This window comes from Podarcis gaigeae (genome assembly GCF_964106915.1).
Source record: "Podarcis gaigeae genome assembly, chromosome: 1".
Taxonomy (NCBI): Eukaryota; Metazoa; Chordata; class Lepidosauria; order Squamata; family Lacertidae; genus Podarcis; species Podarcis gaigeae.
In genome coordinates, this window is record NC_139678.1 from 31,196,389 (window position 1) to 31,210,682 (window position 14,294).

Consider the following 14,294-nt stretch of genomic DNA (forward strand, 5'->3'; position numbering starts at 1 on the left):
GTCCCAGCTCACAGAGGACCAACGCCAGGTTGATGTAATGTACAAAAGTCTTTATTGAAGTTTAGTTTCCATTTCAACGCCAGAGCGTGCAGCCCTACGTCTTAGACCTTAGATCGGCGAAGTCCCGTCTGAATCACCTCCCCTTCCGCACCAGTTTAAGATCCTAGCCCTGCTCCACCTTCTGCGCTGTTCTCTCCTCCTCTGGGTCCTCCTGCCCACCGGGACATTGCCCTTTCTGGACTCCTCCGACGCTGAGTCGCTTAGCTCCTCCCCCTGCCTCCGGCATGCTTTAGGACCCGGTTCCCAATCCTCATTCTCTGCTGTCCCGCTCTCCTGTACATTTGAACTTGTTTCTCGCGCCAACCCAGTGACCTTTCTCCTAACCGTTACACTGCTTCTATCACTGCTTCCCTCTTCCGTGACACTGGCTGGATCTGACCTCCCCTCCGTTGCCTGACTCTCCGATGGAGGCGTGGTCAGCTCTGCCTCGTCTCCTCTCCCTGGTGGGGAAAGCACTGGCCCCGATACCTGGGACTCTTCCCCCCCCCACTCTGCTCTGGTGGGGAAGCTGGTCCTGATTTCCAACTACTGCTCTGGGATTCCCTGCTGCCCCCTTGCTCCTGGGGCGTTCCCCTTGGGAACCCCCTGCCCCTGGCCACTGGCGCCCCCTTTTGTGAATCTTCCGATTCGCTGGAGAGGCTAATGGAATCCCTCGGACCACTGTCCCCTCCTACGCTCCCCTCGGATTCCTCCCCCTCGCTCTCCATCTCCCCTCTTCCCTGTGCCTCTGCTCCTGAGCCCATGACAGCACGGAAACACCATTTACTTTCCCACCAGAGTGGTACCTATTTATCTACTTGCACTTTGACGTGCTTTTGAACTGCTAGGTTGGCAAGAGCTGGGACCGAGCAACGGGAGCTCACCCTGTCGCGGGGATTTGAACCGCCAACCTTCTGATCGGCAAGTCCTAGGCTCTGTGGTTTAACCCACAGCGCCACCCGCGTCCCTATATCCCTGGCATTAGGTCTACCCTAAAAGATCCCAGTTAATAACCAGCTGCCACAAAAATACAGTGGTACCTCAGGTTAAGAACTTAATTCGTTCTGGAGGTCCGTTCTTAACCTGAAACTGGTCTTAACCTGAGGTACCACTTTAGCTAATGGGGCCTCCTGCTGCTGCTGCGCCGCCGCTGCACAATTTCTGTTCTCATCCTGAAGCAAAGTTCTTAACCTGAGGTACTATTTCTGGGTTAGTGGAGTCTGTAACCTGAAGTGTCTGTAACCCGAGGTACCACTGTAACGAGTTTACAGAATAGTAGGACTCTTTTCGTATGGGTGGTGATGGTGTAGATCTGGCGGGTGTTGTCAAGTCTCTATTCTACCACCTCTCAAATTCTGCCCACCCAAGTACCTATAGAAGCTTTTCCTCAGTTTGGTACCTTTTGCTGGTCTCCCATCTCCCATTAGCCAGAGCTAGCACAGCTAATGGTCAAGGAGAGTGAAAGTTGTGGTCCAATATATAGAGGGAGGTTGGGAAAGCCTGCTTATGCACCCTAGTGCAATAGTTGGACTGAAAAGACGAAGGCATTTCTGTGGTTCAGTTGGTTCAAAATCCACCCAGATCTGAACACACTAGGTAAAAAATTAGGTTTATTCATCTGAACATATGGATAATTAAACTGTGAGCAATGAAATAAACAAGGTGTTGGTTATAATAGGAGTCTTAGCTTGTGTTACAGACAGGCAGTTCTTGTTTTTTTGGGGGGCCTCGTGGGCAAGGTGCCCTCAGTGGACCCCCCTTTTTTTGCAGGGCACACACCCATTCATTTAGCAGGGAACAAGTTTCTAGTCCTTTTGGCTGCCCAGATGTGCTCAAAAGTACATGACCAATGCTTGTAGAAATAATTATGAGAACATAGAACATCAGTCAATTATGCATAAATTTAGCTTGCTTTGGCATAGTATTCAGATTATCTGCTGCAGCATTTTGTGTGTGTGTGTGTGTGTGTGTGTGTGTGTGTATGTGTGTGTAGGGGGTGCATTTAGTGTACACAGCCCTGAGTCGTCTGCATTTGGGAGAGAAGTGATGCCTCTTTGTTTCTGCGTGGAGCGGAACCCCTCTACCCCTTGTGCAGCCTGGCTGCTTTTTCGATTGTCCCCGCTGTGCGTCATTATGACATCTGCTCTCCTGCACATGCTACAGGATGTGTGTGCATGCAAGTGCATGCAGTGTAAACAGTGCTTGATGGCAGCACAAACACAATCCTGCCAGACATCCTCCTCGGCCTGTTCTCGCTATGGTAACAGCCCTGCTCGGCTCTCTGGCAGCTGGAGCCTGCTGTTTGTTTTTGTCCGGGCTCAGAACACTGCAGCCGATTAAGCAGGATCGCCATGGGAACGAGAGCCTTTCGGCCTGCCAAGCTCCATTCACGGGGTCCACAATAATGGCGAGACCTTTTGTCTGCTGTGGTTCCGAGAATAGGTAGGTCAGAGACAGCAGGAAGACTCGTGTTAACCCTCCTTGTGACATTTCCCCCATTTCCGAGACCTCCCAGCCCTGGAAAACCCTGTCATGGGATGAGCCCAGGGTGTAAGATAGAGATCTAGGATGGCTAATTGACCAAATGAGAGAGGAAGAGGAAGGAGGAAACCCCACTGAAACTAGGCCTGGCCTACTGTTAGTAGCCTCTGATAACAGCTTTATCTGCAGTGTACATTAAAGCACATGACTTCTCCCCAAGAACCCTGGGAACTGCAGTTTGGTAAGGGTGCTGAAATTGTAGCTCTGTCAGGAGTAAATTACCGTTCCCAGAATGCTTTGGGGGAAATTATGTGCTTTAAATGGACTGTGCGTACACAGCCAAAGTCAACAAGTGAAGTTTTTCACAATATGGGAATAAACAATCACTAGCTAATTTCTGCATAACAAACCAAAGTCAAAACAACAGAGACCAGCTGAGATGTTGGCCGCTCTATAGTTCTCATTCCTCCAACAGGAGACTCCCTTGCTGTTTCCATTTCCCAAGACTTCTTGTCAGGCGCAGATCCTGAGATAAATGTTTGGCCTTTAACTGCTTCAAGGAAGGCAGCATTTCTCCAGGTGCAGCTTTTCGTAGCTTTGCTGTGATGGGAGCAACTTACTGCATCGGGTGGGCTTTCCCCCTTCTGTCTCTTTGGACTGGGATCTGGGAATCCTATCTGGGCCTTGGGGATGTTACAAGGGGATTCCTGCAAGGTGGCCAAAAGCAAAAGAGGTCAGAAGTCCAGGACTAAATACTAGCAAGGAATGTCATACTTTAAAATTATGAGCAATCCTGCAATTCTTTGTGTCAGTAGAGGGAGTTCACATGTGTCTTCTCAGGAATGCATTTGAGAGAAGTAGGATTACGATTGTGTATACACCATACAGTTAAAGCACAGACAACACACCCAAAATCTTGGGAACTGTAGTTTGCTAAGCTTGCTGGGAATTGTAGTTCTGTGGGGCAAAACTACAGTTCCCATGGTTTTTTTGGGGTGTGTGTCATATTTTGTTTGTTTGTTTAATTTTTATACCACTCTGTACCCATAAATCTCAGTGCGTTTCATAACATAAAATTACAAAAGAAAAAGCATTAAAAACATAATAAAAATAAGAACAAAGAACCTAATAATCCCCCATGGTGTGTATGCAGCCATGTAAACTGGTTGACCACGCTACCTGGAAACAATATGCATGCTGGCCCCATCACCTGTCAGATGGACATGCTGTGTCAGTGTGAGGGGGTCACATGCACAAAGTGGAAATGGATGCACACAAAGCTCATCTGAATTAGAGGGAAACCTGGGACATTCCATGTGTGGAGGTTGTGCCAAATGCATAGAACAGAAAGGCTCTACTTCAGTTGTAGAGCATCTGTTTCACACACAGAAGCTGTCAGGCCCAATCCCCAACATCTCTGGGCAAGACTGGGAGGAAACCATGTCTGGAATCCAGAAGAGCCACTGCCAATCCGAATGTGGAGAGGACTAAGTTAGCTGGGCTGAAAGTCTGATGTGGTACAAGGCAGCTTCCTTCTATATGTGCCGATAAAGTTCATTTGTATGCGTGCACGAACCCTCCACGCCATTGCTTTCTGTCAGCTTCCAAACCTAAACACACATTGGAGCTGAACTAAAATCACATGTCATGAATTCTGGAATTGTGCTTATCTGAGGGGAAATGTCGCCTTCAAAAGCAGACTCGCTGGCAAGACTGCATTACGTTAGACCAGGGATGGAGAACATGTGTGCCCCTGTGCCACTCTTTGGACTCCAGCTCCCATCACGCCCGGCCAGCATGGGCAGCGGTCAGGCATGACAGGAGTTGTAATCCATCAACCTTTGGATGGCCACAGGTTTGTCTGCATCAGACAAAGATGGATGATTACGATGTTTGCCAAAGTTATCCTGAGGTAAAAAGGTAAAGGGACCCCTGACAGTTAAGTCCAGTCACAGACGACTCAGGGCTCATCTCGCTTTACTGGCTGAGGAAGCCAACGTTTGTCCACAGACAGTTTTTCTGCGTCATGTGGCCAGCATGACTAAGCCGCTTCTGGCGAACCAGAGCAGCACACAGAAATGGCGTTTACCTTTCCGCCGGTGTGGTACCTATTTATCTCCTTGCATTGGCATGCTTTCGAACTACTAGGTTGGCAGGAGCTGGGACAGAGCAACAGGAACTCACCCTGTCGCTGGGATTTGAACTGCCGACCTTCTGATCGGCAAGCCCTAGGTGCTTATCTGAGGGAACTGTCACCTTCAAAAGCCTCAGTGGTTTAGACCACAGCGCCACCTGCGTCCCTTTTAGACCCGCGTCCCTGAGGTAGAGTGGGCCATAAATAAACTTACAGGGTATTAGATGAATAATCATGCAGTACAATATATCCTTTAATAACTGTTTACTTGCTGTTGCTTTTTGCCATCTTAAAAAAGTCATTTCCCTCTGATGCATAATTTTAAACTGAAGGCAGGATTAATTAAATATTGGCAAATTCCACCGATAATATATTTTAGCAAAACTTCCCCCAAAAATGCACAATCATTTTTGGCAGCAACAACAAAAATGCACAAAAAAATGCACATTTTAAATGGATGGCACACCAAAGCACACCATAGATATTCCTGTACCTTTAACATGTTTCTGAAATGTAGAAGTTTATCAGGGGAAAGATTGCCCATCATTGCTTTACCTCTGACCTCACCTCACCAAAACAAAACCCTTACAGTGTGTTTCGTGTGAATGTGAAGTCGGGAGGGTGTATAGATTAGACACAGCAATCAGAACCAAGAACTTGCTGCCACTGGGCATCAAACCAAGACAAAGATGCCTGGTATTATCCTTTTCATTTTGAGTCTGTCCAGAGGTAAGGCTGACATTGCTCTCAGGTGCCAGACAAATGTGCCCTAAGGCAGTAAAAATAAACAGTGTTGTTCCAGCCATGTGCAGCTGGAGGTGAGTAATTGCCTGCAGCTTCCTGCTGTTGCTGACAGAAACAAACAACAATTGCACATGGCAATGGAGATGGTCAACACAGAACACTTCCCTCAATTGTCAGTCTCCTGAGCAAACCAGAGCCCTAAGACACCTGGCTTGGATGAAACTTACATGCAATAGGAATTTTAAGTGAATGGCACCAGAATATTCTGCTGTAGTGTTCTGAACATTCTGACAATAGTGGGTGAGTTCCTACTTTCATATAATTAAACACACTCTAAATCAAACAAACAAACACAGGAAAGAAGGCCAAACATGAATGATTTTCCTCCAGGAGGTTGGAGGTGGTTTGACTGTGGAATTGCTCATGACGTGCACTGCTACACATCACCCCCCAATCTCCGAGCGGTGAGAGACTCCAGGTTCTCCTCAGGCTGTTTCCTTTGGAAAGGTCAGCAGAAACTGTGGTGTCTTTAGGATATATGGTTTTATTTACACATATATACAACCACATAATCATCTAGTCCAGCCCCCTGCAAATTCATGAATATGCAGCTGTCCCTTACGGGTGTCGAACCTGCAACCTTGGTGTTGTCAGCATCACACTCTAACCAATTAAGGTGGAGGGTATCACAGCATTAACACCCCAACAGATATTGCTTATCCATTGGTTTCCAGGGGAGCCCCCAAGCTTAGCACAGAGCTAACGTGTGTCTCCAGGCTCCAGCCTGCTTCCAGCTCAGTTGACGCACAACTCTGGCTATTGTCCTGCATAGCAGCTAGGTGAGGGGGTGGGGGAAAGCGCCACCCATTTGTTCTATGGCATAGAACAACTTATTTGGTTATGCTGAATAGTGGTACACATAACTAGCCAGCCAAAGCCATTACCTTGACAAAGGAACTACCGGTAGTTTTCAAGCTTCCTCTTATACATTCTACTCTCACTTGTATGGAATTGAAGGTTTGGCAGGGGACCCAGGGTTCCATCCAGATGACACCCCCCACCCTTTGCAACAGTACACTTATTTTGCCACTGATAAACAGATCTGGCAGGCTTCTGTATTCCTTCCAAAACCTGAAGGACCTCTTCACGCCAAGTGACAGTGGGACAAAAAAATAAACAAACAGGTGGTACGCTGGTACGCCTTGGGGAGTGATGCTGCTCTCAAACACATTTTCAACTTCATTCAGTTGCTTGTATAACCTGTTTATTAAGCCTTCATCCTGATTAGTTTGTGGGGAGATTAGATAACCTCAGCTATTTACTGAGCATGCATCCTGATTGGTTTGCAAGGAGGTTAAAAGATATTGAGTGAAGCAAGTGCTACCTCACATTTAACAGTGCATTTTCTTATCACTTTCCTCAGTGCAAGAAGTCTGATGGTAGTGGAGAACAGGATTGTTGCACAAGAGTGTTAATCAACTTGGATTGTGCAATTTGATTTTGCTGGTATGTGATGAATCCCACCTGAACCACTCTTAGAAATATAGTCTGCCATAAGCCAAAGCCTGCAGGGACTCTTATTTCATTGCACCCTGGCCCTGATTTGGAAAATCAATTATTATTCCAGCTGTGATTTTCAATTCCTGCATTTTTCAACTTCCTCCCAGTGGTTTCATCTTTTCATCTGTTCTGGAGTTTTAAACCCCTCCAATGTTGTTAATGCACCTTGAGCTGGAAACAGACAATAGTGGATTAAAAAAAACAACAACAACTGAAGATTATTTGATCAATGCTTGCTATCCCAAGGGGTAGATACCTATTTCCTTTGGCCCAACTTGTCCAAATAGATTTTGGAAGCAATACTTGCAAACCTGTTTACCAGAGACAAAAGTGGGATGACAATACCTGCCACAATGCTACATGTAACATTTCTTCTTCCAAACCACTTTCAACTGTGTGTAGGAAGAAAACTATTGTCTCTCTCACCTTTGCGTTCACTTGTGGCAGCACAGCTGACCCAGTCCTGATGGAAAAGCAGATTTATTTATTTTTGCGCGATGGGTGGGGTAGGTTTAATTTGTGGCAAAGAAGTGGTTAGGAGAGTGTTTAATCTGCTTTAATCTTCTTATCTGCTCTAAATGCCCCCTCCTCCAGCCGCTTTTCCCTTTCTGGGGTTTCAAATGTTTACAGAGAGATTCCAAACCTGTTTGCATGCATGGGGTGCAAAGATTTTTTTTGTGTTTTTATATTGTAAGCTGCCCTGTAATCCTCAAGATGTAGCATGGTATAAAAAAACTATAATAAATAATACTAATAATAAATACAAATTTGAACTTCGCAATGGGAACAGCAGCTGAGGCTAGGGGAATTTGGATCACAGCAGGCATAGGGTTTTAAGCACAATGCATTTCAATCCTGGCTAATGCAAACAAAGGGACAGAGAGATGCTTTTTTCATCTGGAACCTGCAGGATAGATAACTAAAGTGGGGACCAGCAATAAAATGTTGCTATTCATCCCCAGCTTCTATTCAGGGCTCCACTCAGCCCAAAATAAAAGTCTTGTATTGCAGCAAGGCTCATGGAGAAGTTTTGAACATGTTTCAGGTAAGATGCTGCCAATTAAAATGTGCAGTCGTGCCCTCATTTGGCTGGCAGCACTTAGCTATAAACATATGAAGGGAAACTTTCATTTGTGGTTTGAAAGGGGGGGATAACCCTGGCTTTGATGCAGCATCATCTCCCTACAAACAAATCCTAGGAGGAATCCTCAATAAACAAGCCCTCTGGGAACTCTTTTCCTTGGGAAATAAATGGAATTCTGGGTGGACATGCATCCGCTTGCACTGAAAGTCCAACACCAAATTTTAAAGTTGTTTTTATCTTTTTGAAAGCCCTCGGTGGGTAATAAAAAAGGCAGAAATGTAAAAACGTTTAAAGTAAAATAAATGAATGAATGAAGAAAAGCTATGGGTGTGGCCATCTGCTTCAGAGGAGTGCAAAGGTACGTAGTGGTGGGTGATTAAATATAAATATAAAGCTGATTTGCATTTGCTTAGTAGAGATTTAAATGCTTCCATATGTTTAGGCTATGTCCTGGCAACTAATGAATGCAACGGCATTATCAAAATCCAGACCCCCTTGTGAAATACTTGGGTTGCCTGCCTTGTTTTTCTTTCTTTCTTAGAACTGATAGTAGTAGACATTTTGATCAATAAACAGCAATGAGTTCAGCCAGCCAGAAGAAAAGACCATCTTAACCAACCAAGGCCACATGCATCAAGACCACCTACTTTAAAGATAATAAAAACAGGGATATAATACAGATCCTTTGGAATCAATTGAGGTTTTGTCCCTGCTTACAGTGGAATGTGGGCTGCATACCAAATATAAAAATGCTTACAGCCCAATCCTATGGATCACTATTCAGAAGTTACACCGAGTTCAGTGGACTTATTCCCAAGTAACAGTACTTGGGGATTACAGCCGTAGTTATTCCAAAATGCTGAAAACACTTTGCAAACATTATCTTAGTGAATGCTGCATTTTCCCAATCACATCCATATTATGCACTTAAAGCACATTACTTTCCCCAATAATCCAGAGAACTGTAGTTTGTCAAAAGTGCTTTGAATTGTAGCTTTGTGAAGGGTTAAGTACAGTTCCCAGAATTATGGGGTGGGGGACCATCTCGTTAAATTTACTTTAAATGTATGATGTGGATGTGACCATATGCCAGTGTTTGTTATTTTCATATTGCAGTGATACTGAAGCTCAGAATCACTGGCTTTTGCAGTAACTTTATATCCGAGCAGAGGTTTGAATTAGGGGCTTCTAGCTTACGGAGCAAGTTCTTATACTCTCCCAGGCTAAATGCAGGGTGCTTCCAGATGGGAGTTTATTGTGGAATCAGTGATACCCACGCACACATGTTTTCTACAGCATCTATACAACATCATCACCAGTCTATATCTTATGTACATTTAGTCTGGATTTCCCATTACCATGGAAAACTAGGTAAGTAAAAATAACTCATTATGCATTTATTCATGCATGCATTTATCTGGTTTTAGTGGGCAGTTTGGCATGCATGTGGTGACATTTGAAGAGGTTGCCTCTGTTGCTACACCCCCACTTCTGCTTGCTCCCTGCCTGGCAGCCCCCAATACCAATGGAAAGAAACCTATTTTCACTTATTGCCACATGCCAGTTTGGAGGAGAGGGTCTATGAAATTCTCCATATAGTAAATCCGGGGTATTACCTGGGAAACTGCAATTGAAGGACATATATCAGGCAATAATAATAATAATAATAATAATTAATACAGGTATTGCAAAAGACTTCAATATTAACTATTATTATATATTTTTAAAAAATTAAATACCTACTGTAAATAATACCCCCCCAAAAAAACACAATGCTTCACTTCCCCCATTGGGAAACATGGTAATGTGTGCTCTTGCACACTTCCTGGGATTCCCCCCCCCCCAATGTGTCCACACACAGACACCGAAATACCTATACACATGTTCAGAATGCAAAAAGGTAATGGAGGGCAAGGGAGGAGTGATGAAGAGATGGGAAAAAAGAACACAGGCCAGATATATTTCATCAGGCTCCACCCACTGATGCAACTGCAAGCAACAGAATAATATTTATTTATTACTTACTGAAGTTATACCTCGCCCTTCCTTCCTGAAGAGCCCAGGGTGGCAAACAGCAACACAAAGCGAAAACTGTTAAAACAATCTAAAAACAATTGCCATTAGGAACATGTAAAAGCAGTTACAGTTAAAAGCATTCTGAAAGGAGTTATAGTTGAATATAACAGTGAATATCCATTGCCAAAGAAATGGGAATGTGTGGAAGCTAACGTGCAAATTGGACATGTAGAAAAATCTGACCGAAAGAGCCACTTGTGATATGAGGTCCCCATCTGGGAGAACATGGATATGTAACTCTGAAACCGAAAAAACACACAGACGAATAAAGACTAATGCATAATGCTTCAAGTGGAATGACTACGGGAACATGGATCCATGATAGCAGCCGAGTTGCTACCCAGATTCATTACTGTCAAACAAGACCAAAATAGAGTTATTAAAAAACATGAGTGTTTTTTAAAGGACCATGGAATTTTGGCACACCTGGCCTAAGTGCTTATGCTACAGGAAAAAGCAGACTGCAAACTTGCAAATATTCTCCTTGGCGCATTTTCATGCCAAATAAATCTTTTCTGTTTTGTATTCCCAAAGGAGCAGTTCTGTCTCAGTCTTTTACCAACTCTTGGAACTACAAGGAGCTTTATGCTTACCAAACAGCTATATAACATGCCTTATAATGGTGCAGTTCCACTCAGAAGGCTCTCAGCCTTTCAATATTGTTCTTACATTGGAGTATTGGGTGCACAGTTTCAGAGGATCAAACCCGCACTATATATGGTCTTGCAAGGTGTTTCAGCTCTTGCTAATCTCCTGCTTGTCCATATGTCATGGGTGGCAATAATAATTACTGACACCTTAAAATATGTGCAACTTGCACAGTTTTCCTACTTTTTGCAATGAACTGTTGGAATTTGGGGAAGGGGGTTGAGGGGACATGCCATATGTACCTGCTTTCAATGTGCAAATGGGCAACAGTTTTAAAAATAAGAATAAATATAATAACTATAATAATGATGAATTTTCTCCAGAAAGGGTAAATCTGGATTTACTGGGTGTAGGGGGAAAGACAGGCTGGCATTTTTATGCCAACAATGTCATGTGGGATTGCAAAATACTGACATGCATGAGAAGCACCTATCCCACAATAAACACCTACCTGGATACACCCACTGTCAGGAGGACCCAAAAGGGACCTGAAACAAACACCACTGCCTTCCTGTCTCCCAAGAGTATGCATTGCTTTCTGCTGCACCTTCTATTGAGTCTCTGCTTATTTTGTTTCTCCCTCCAAATTTCCTCCTGCTTCTGAAGAATGTTAATGGAATGGGAGGAATGCAGAGGAGATTAAAGTGCTCAGTTTCACCACCAAAGGTCGGTGTGATACCCAGCAAAAAAGGAAGAGAACCGCATCCTTGCATATATGCATAAATCAACAGACCTTACTGATAACATTCCAAGGTCTAGTGGGCTTGCTTTCTGTGACATGTACGCAAGAACCACTCAGCAGCTGAAATATTGTTCGTATTTTTGCATTTTTACTCTTGATTCATACCCTCCGTGCCTTTGAGGGGGCTTGCCAGGGATGATGGCTGCTTCAGTGACCTTGGATGAGAGCAGAATGAAAACAACCAACCAACCAACCAACCAATCAATCAATCAATCAATCAATCAAATATGACACTTAGAAAACTTGCGGAATGGAAGGACGGAAGTCAACGGCTCTATGGAGCATAAAGTAGGATATATGTAATAAGACTTGATGTTTTTGTTGGTTGGTGTTGGTGTTCTTAAATCTCAATAAAAACCATTTGGGGGGGAATGACACTTAGCCCCCTTATAAATCAGGACATTGTTTTCTTATCTTTCTGACTATTTCAAACCCTTTTCTAAAGTTCTCATTGAGCCATGTCCTAACCTTAGCCACCTGCCTTCATCGGATCCCAAATCCTTGCCTTTACTGTCACATCTAAAAGGGCAGTAAAGTGGGATATAGTGAGATCTTTCTCGGTCTGCATCTGAATTGGAATTGTTTTTAAGATGTTTTAATCACTTGTTTTTTGCCACCCTGGACATCTTTGGGAGGAAAGGCAGGGTATAAGTATAATAAATAAATGCTGTGCATGACATACCATCTCAGATATGTAAGCTTTGCTTGTGCCACATAAATGCCAGAAGCCACACCTTTGGCCTCTGCAACAACCCATAGTTTAGTTCAGATTTGATTCAAAGGCTCCTTTATGACATATGGGATGGTCCTCTCTCACGCAGTACAGTATAACCAAAACAATGTGTATTGTTCTAACCTTAAAGACAATGCTAATGGATATAATAGACATATTTGCATACATCACTGGTACATAGGTAAGGATGGAAATTAAAACTAGCCACCCAACAAAAGCATGTATCTTTCAATAAGCATATCTGCATTTGAAATACATTTAAACAAAAATATCTTACAATTTCTGACTTAGCATATATGAAAACATCTAATGTATACAAGATCAGTAACATACAGTTCAGCACTTACCAAATAGAAGAGTCTGTGTGTTCTGCTCATGACGTGACATTTAGTCATTTTATTTACAGTACGGTATTTATTTCAAGGCCCCTCATAATCTGAAAGATCACCTCACCCGTTATATGCCCAATCTATCAGTACACTCTTCAGTTGAGAGCCTCCTGAAGATTCTAGTTTATCAGGAGGTCCATTCTGTTACAATATAGAAACCAGGCCTTCAGTGTTGTGGCCCCTACCCTGTGGAATTCCCACCCATCAAATATTAGGCAGGCACCATTTTGTTGCCTTTTCAGGCCTACAGACCACATTCCCCTTCCAACCAGCCTTTTAAGTTAAAATCTTTCCCACTCTGCATCTGAACTAGAATTGTTTTAAAGATGTTTTTAACACTTGTTGTTGGCCAGCCAGCACTCCTTAAGGAGTAAGGGCAGGATATAAACTGAACAAATAAATAATCTGATAACCTAAGCTGTAGTTTATTTAGCTGGTTGCGCATAAACCTGGCACTGCTGTCAGCAGTCTATAATTACTTCAGCATGTACATGAGGCTTCGCTTGCTTGATGAAGCCATCATGTCAACATTTCCCTGCATTTGGAAAGCTAATACATTACAGGGAAGGATAGGGCAAATGCCCTATGTGCACCTAAATGCGGTGCTGACCACCAAGGAATTCATCACATCAGAAACAGCATGTTTGAACTAGCTGAATCTCCTTTACAAGCCAAGGTTTCTTCTAGCTGCTCTTGAGGAGGGAACAAGACTGTTAGCATCCAACTTACTCACCCTCAGGCGGAAACTTAAATGTTTTAAACACACAACTCACATACACACATGAAATTTGTGGAATTTAATGCTATGACCACAGGATTGTGAAATTCCAAGCCACAACTGAATTATATACTGTGATAAGTAGCAAACAATGTTTTTTAAAGGAAAAGAGAAATACTTTTGAGCCAAGACAACACCTACATCTGTGTTTGCACAGCAGACAGCAACAATAAAACCCTAATCCTGATTTGGCCCTTGTACAACTTCTGTAATAGAGATTATAACTAGCCGTGATGAATATGTTCAAAACGAATTCCGTTTCAAGGCATACATCCAAGGGCAGCAAACTTGAGGTTCATGCTGACTTCTGAGAGTTTGATTTCTTAATCTTAATGGTGTGTAGCAAAAGAAAAAGAGAGAGGCGCCACGGAGCGAGAGAGAGAAAAGTAACAGAGATTAAATGGACATTGTAAAGAATTGTAAAAATTATAGACTGAACCCACTTATATGGTTCCATTCAGTCAATCATCAGGCACTGAGACAGGTTCCTTTCTACACTCTGTTTTCCAACATGGCGGCGAAGGTAGTTTCCGAGTAATTTCGCTTACCCTTATCAGAGTTTTTAAGTGGTTTTAAGCGGTTTCCAATATGGTATATCTTAAACTCTGAATGGCAGTGCTTCTACTGCGTACGGTAGCAGAGTACATCCTAAGGCAGGGGTTGGGAACATCAACCCCAGGGTCCAAATGTGGCCATCTGTTCCTCAACCCCCTGAGTGTTTCTGCCTGGCTGCAATGTGTCCTTGAGCTCTTGCTTGACTGAATGGAGGGTAGGGAGACATGTGTAAAAGAAAAGCACTTCCTCATGTGGTTCATACACTCCCATTGGAGGCAATGAGGGCCACCAACTTCATGAAGGACGAGGCTACAAGCGGCTACCTGCCACA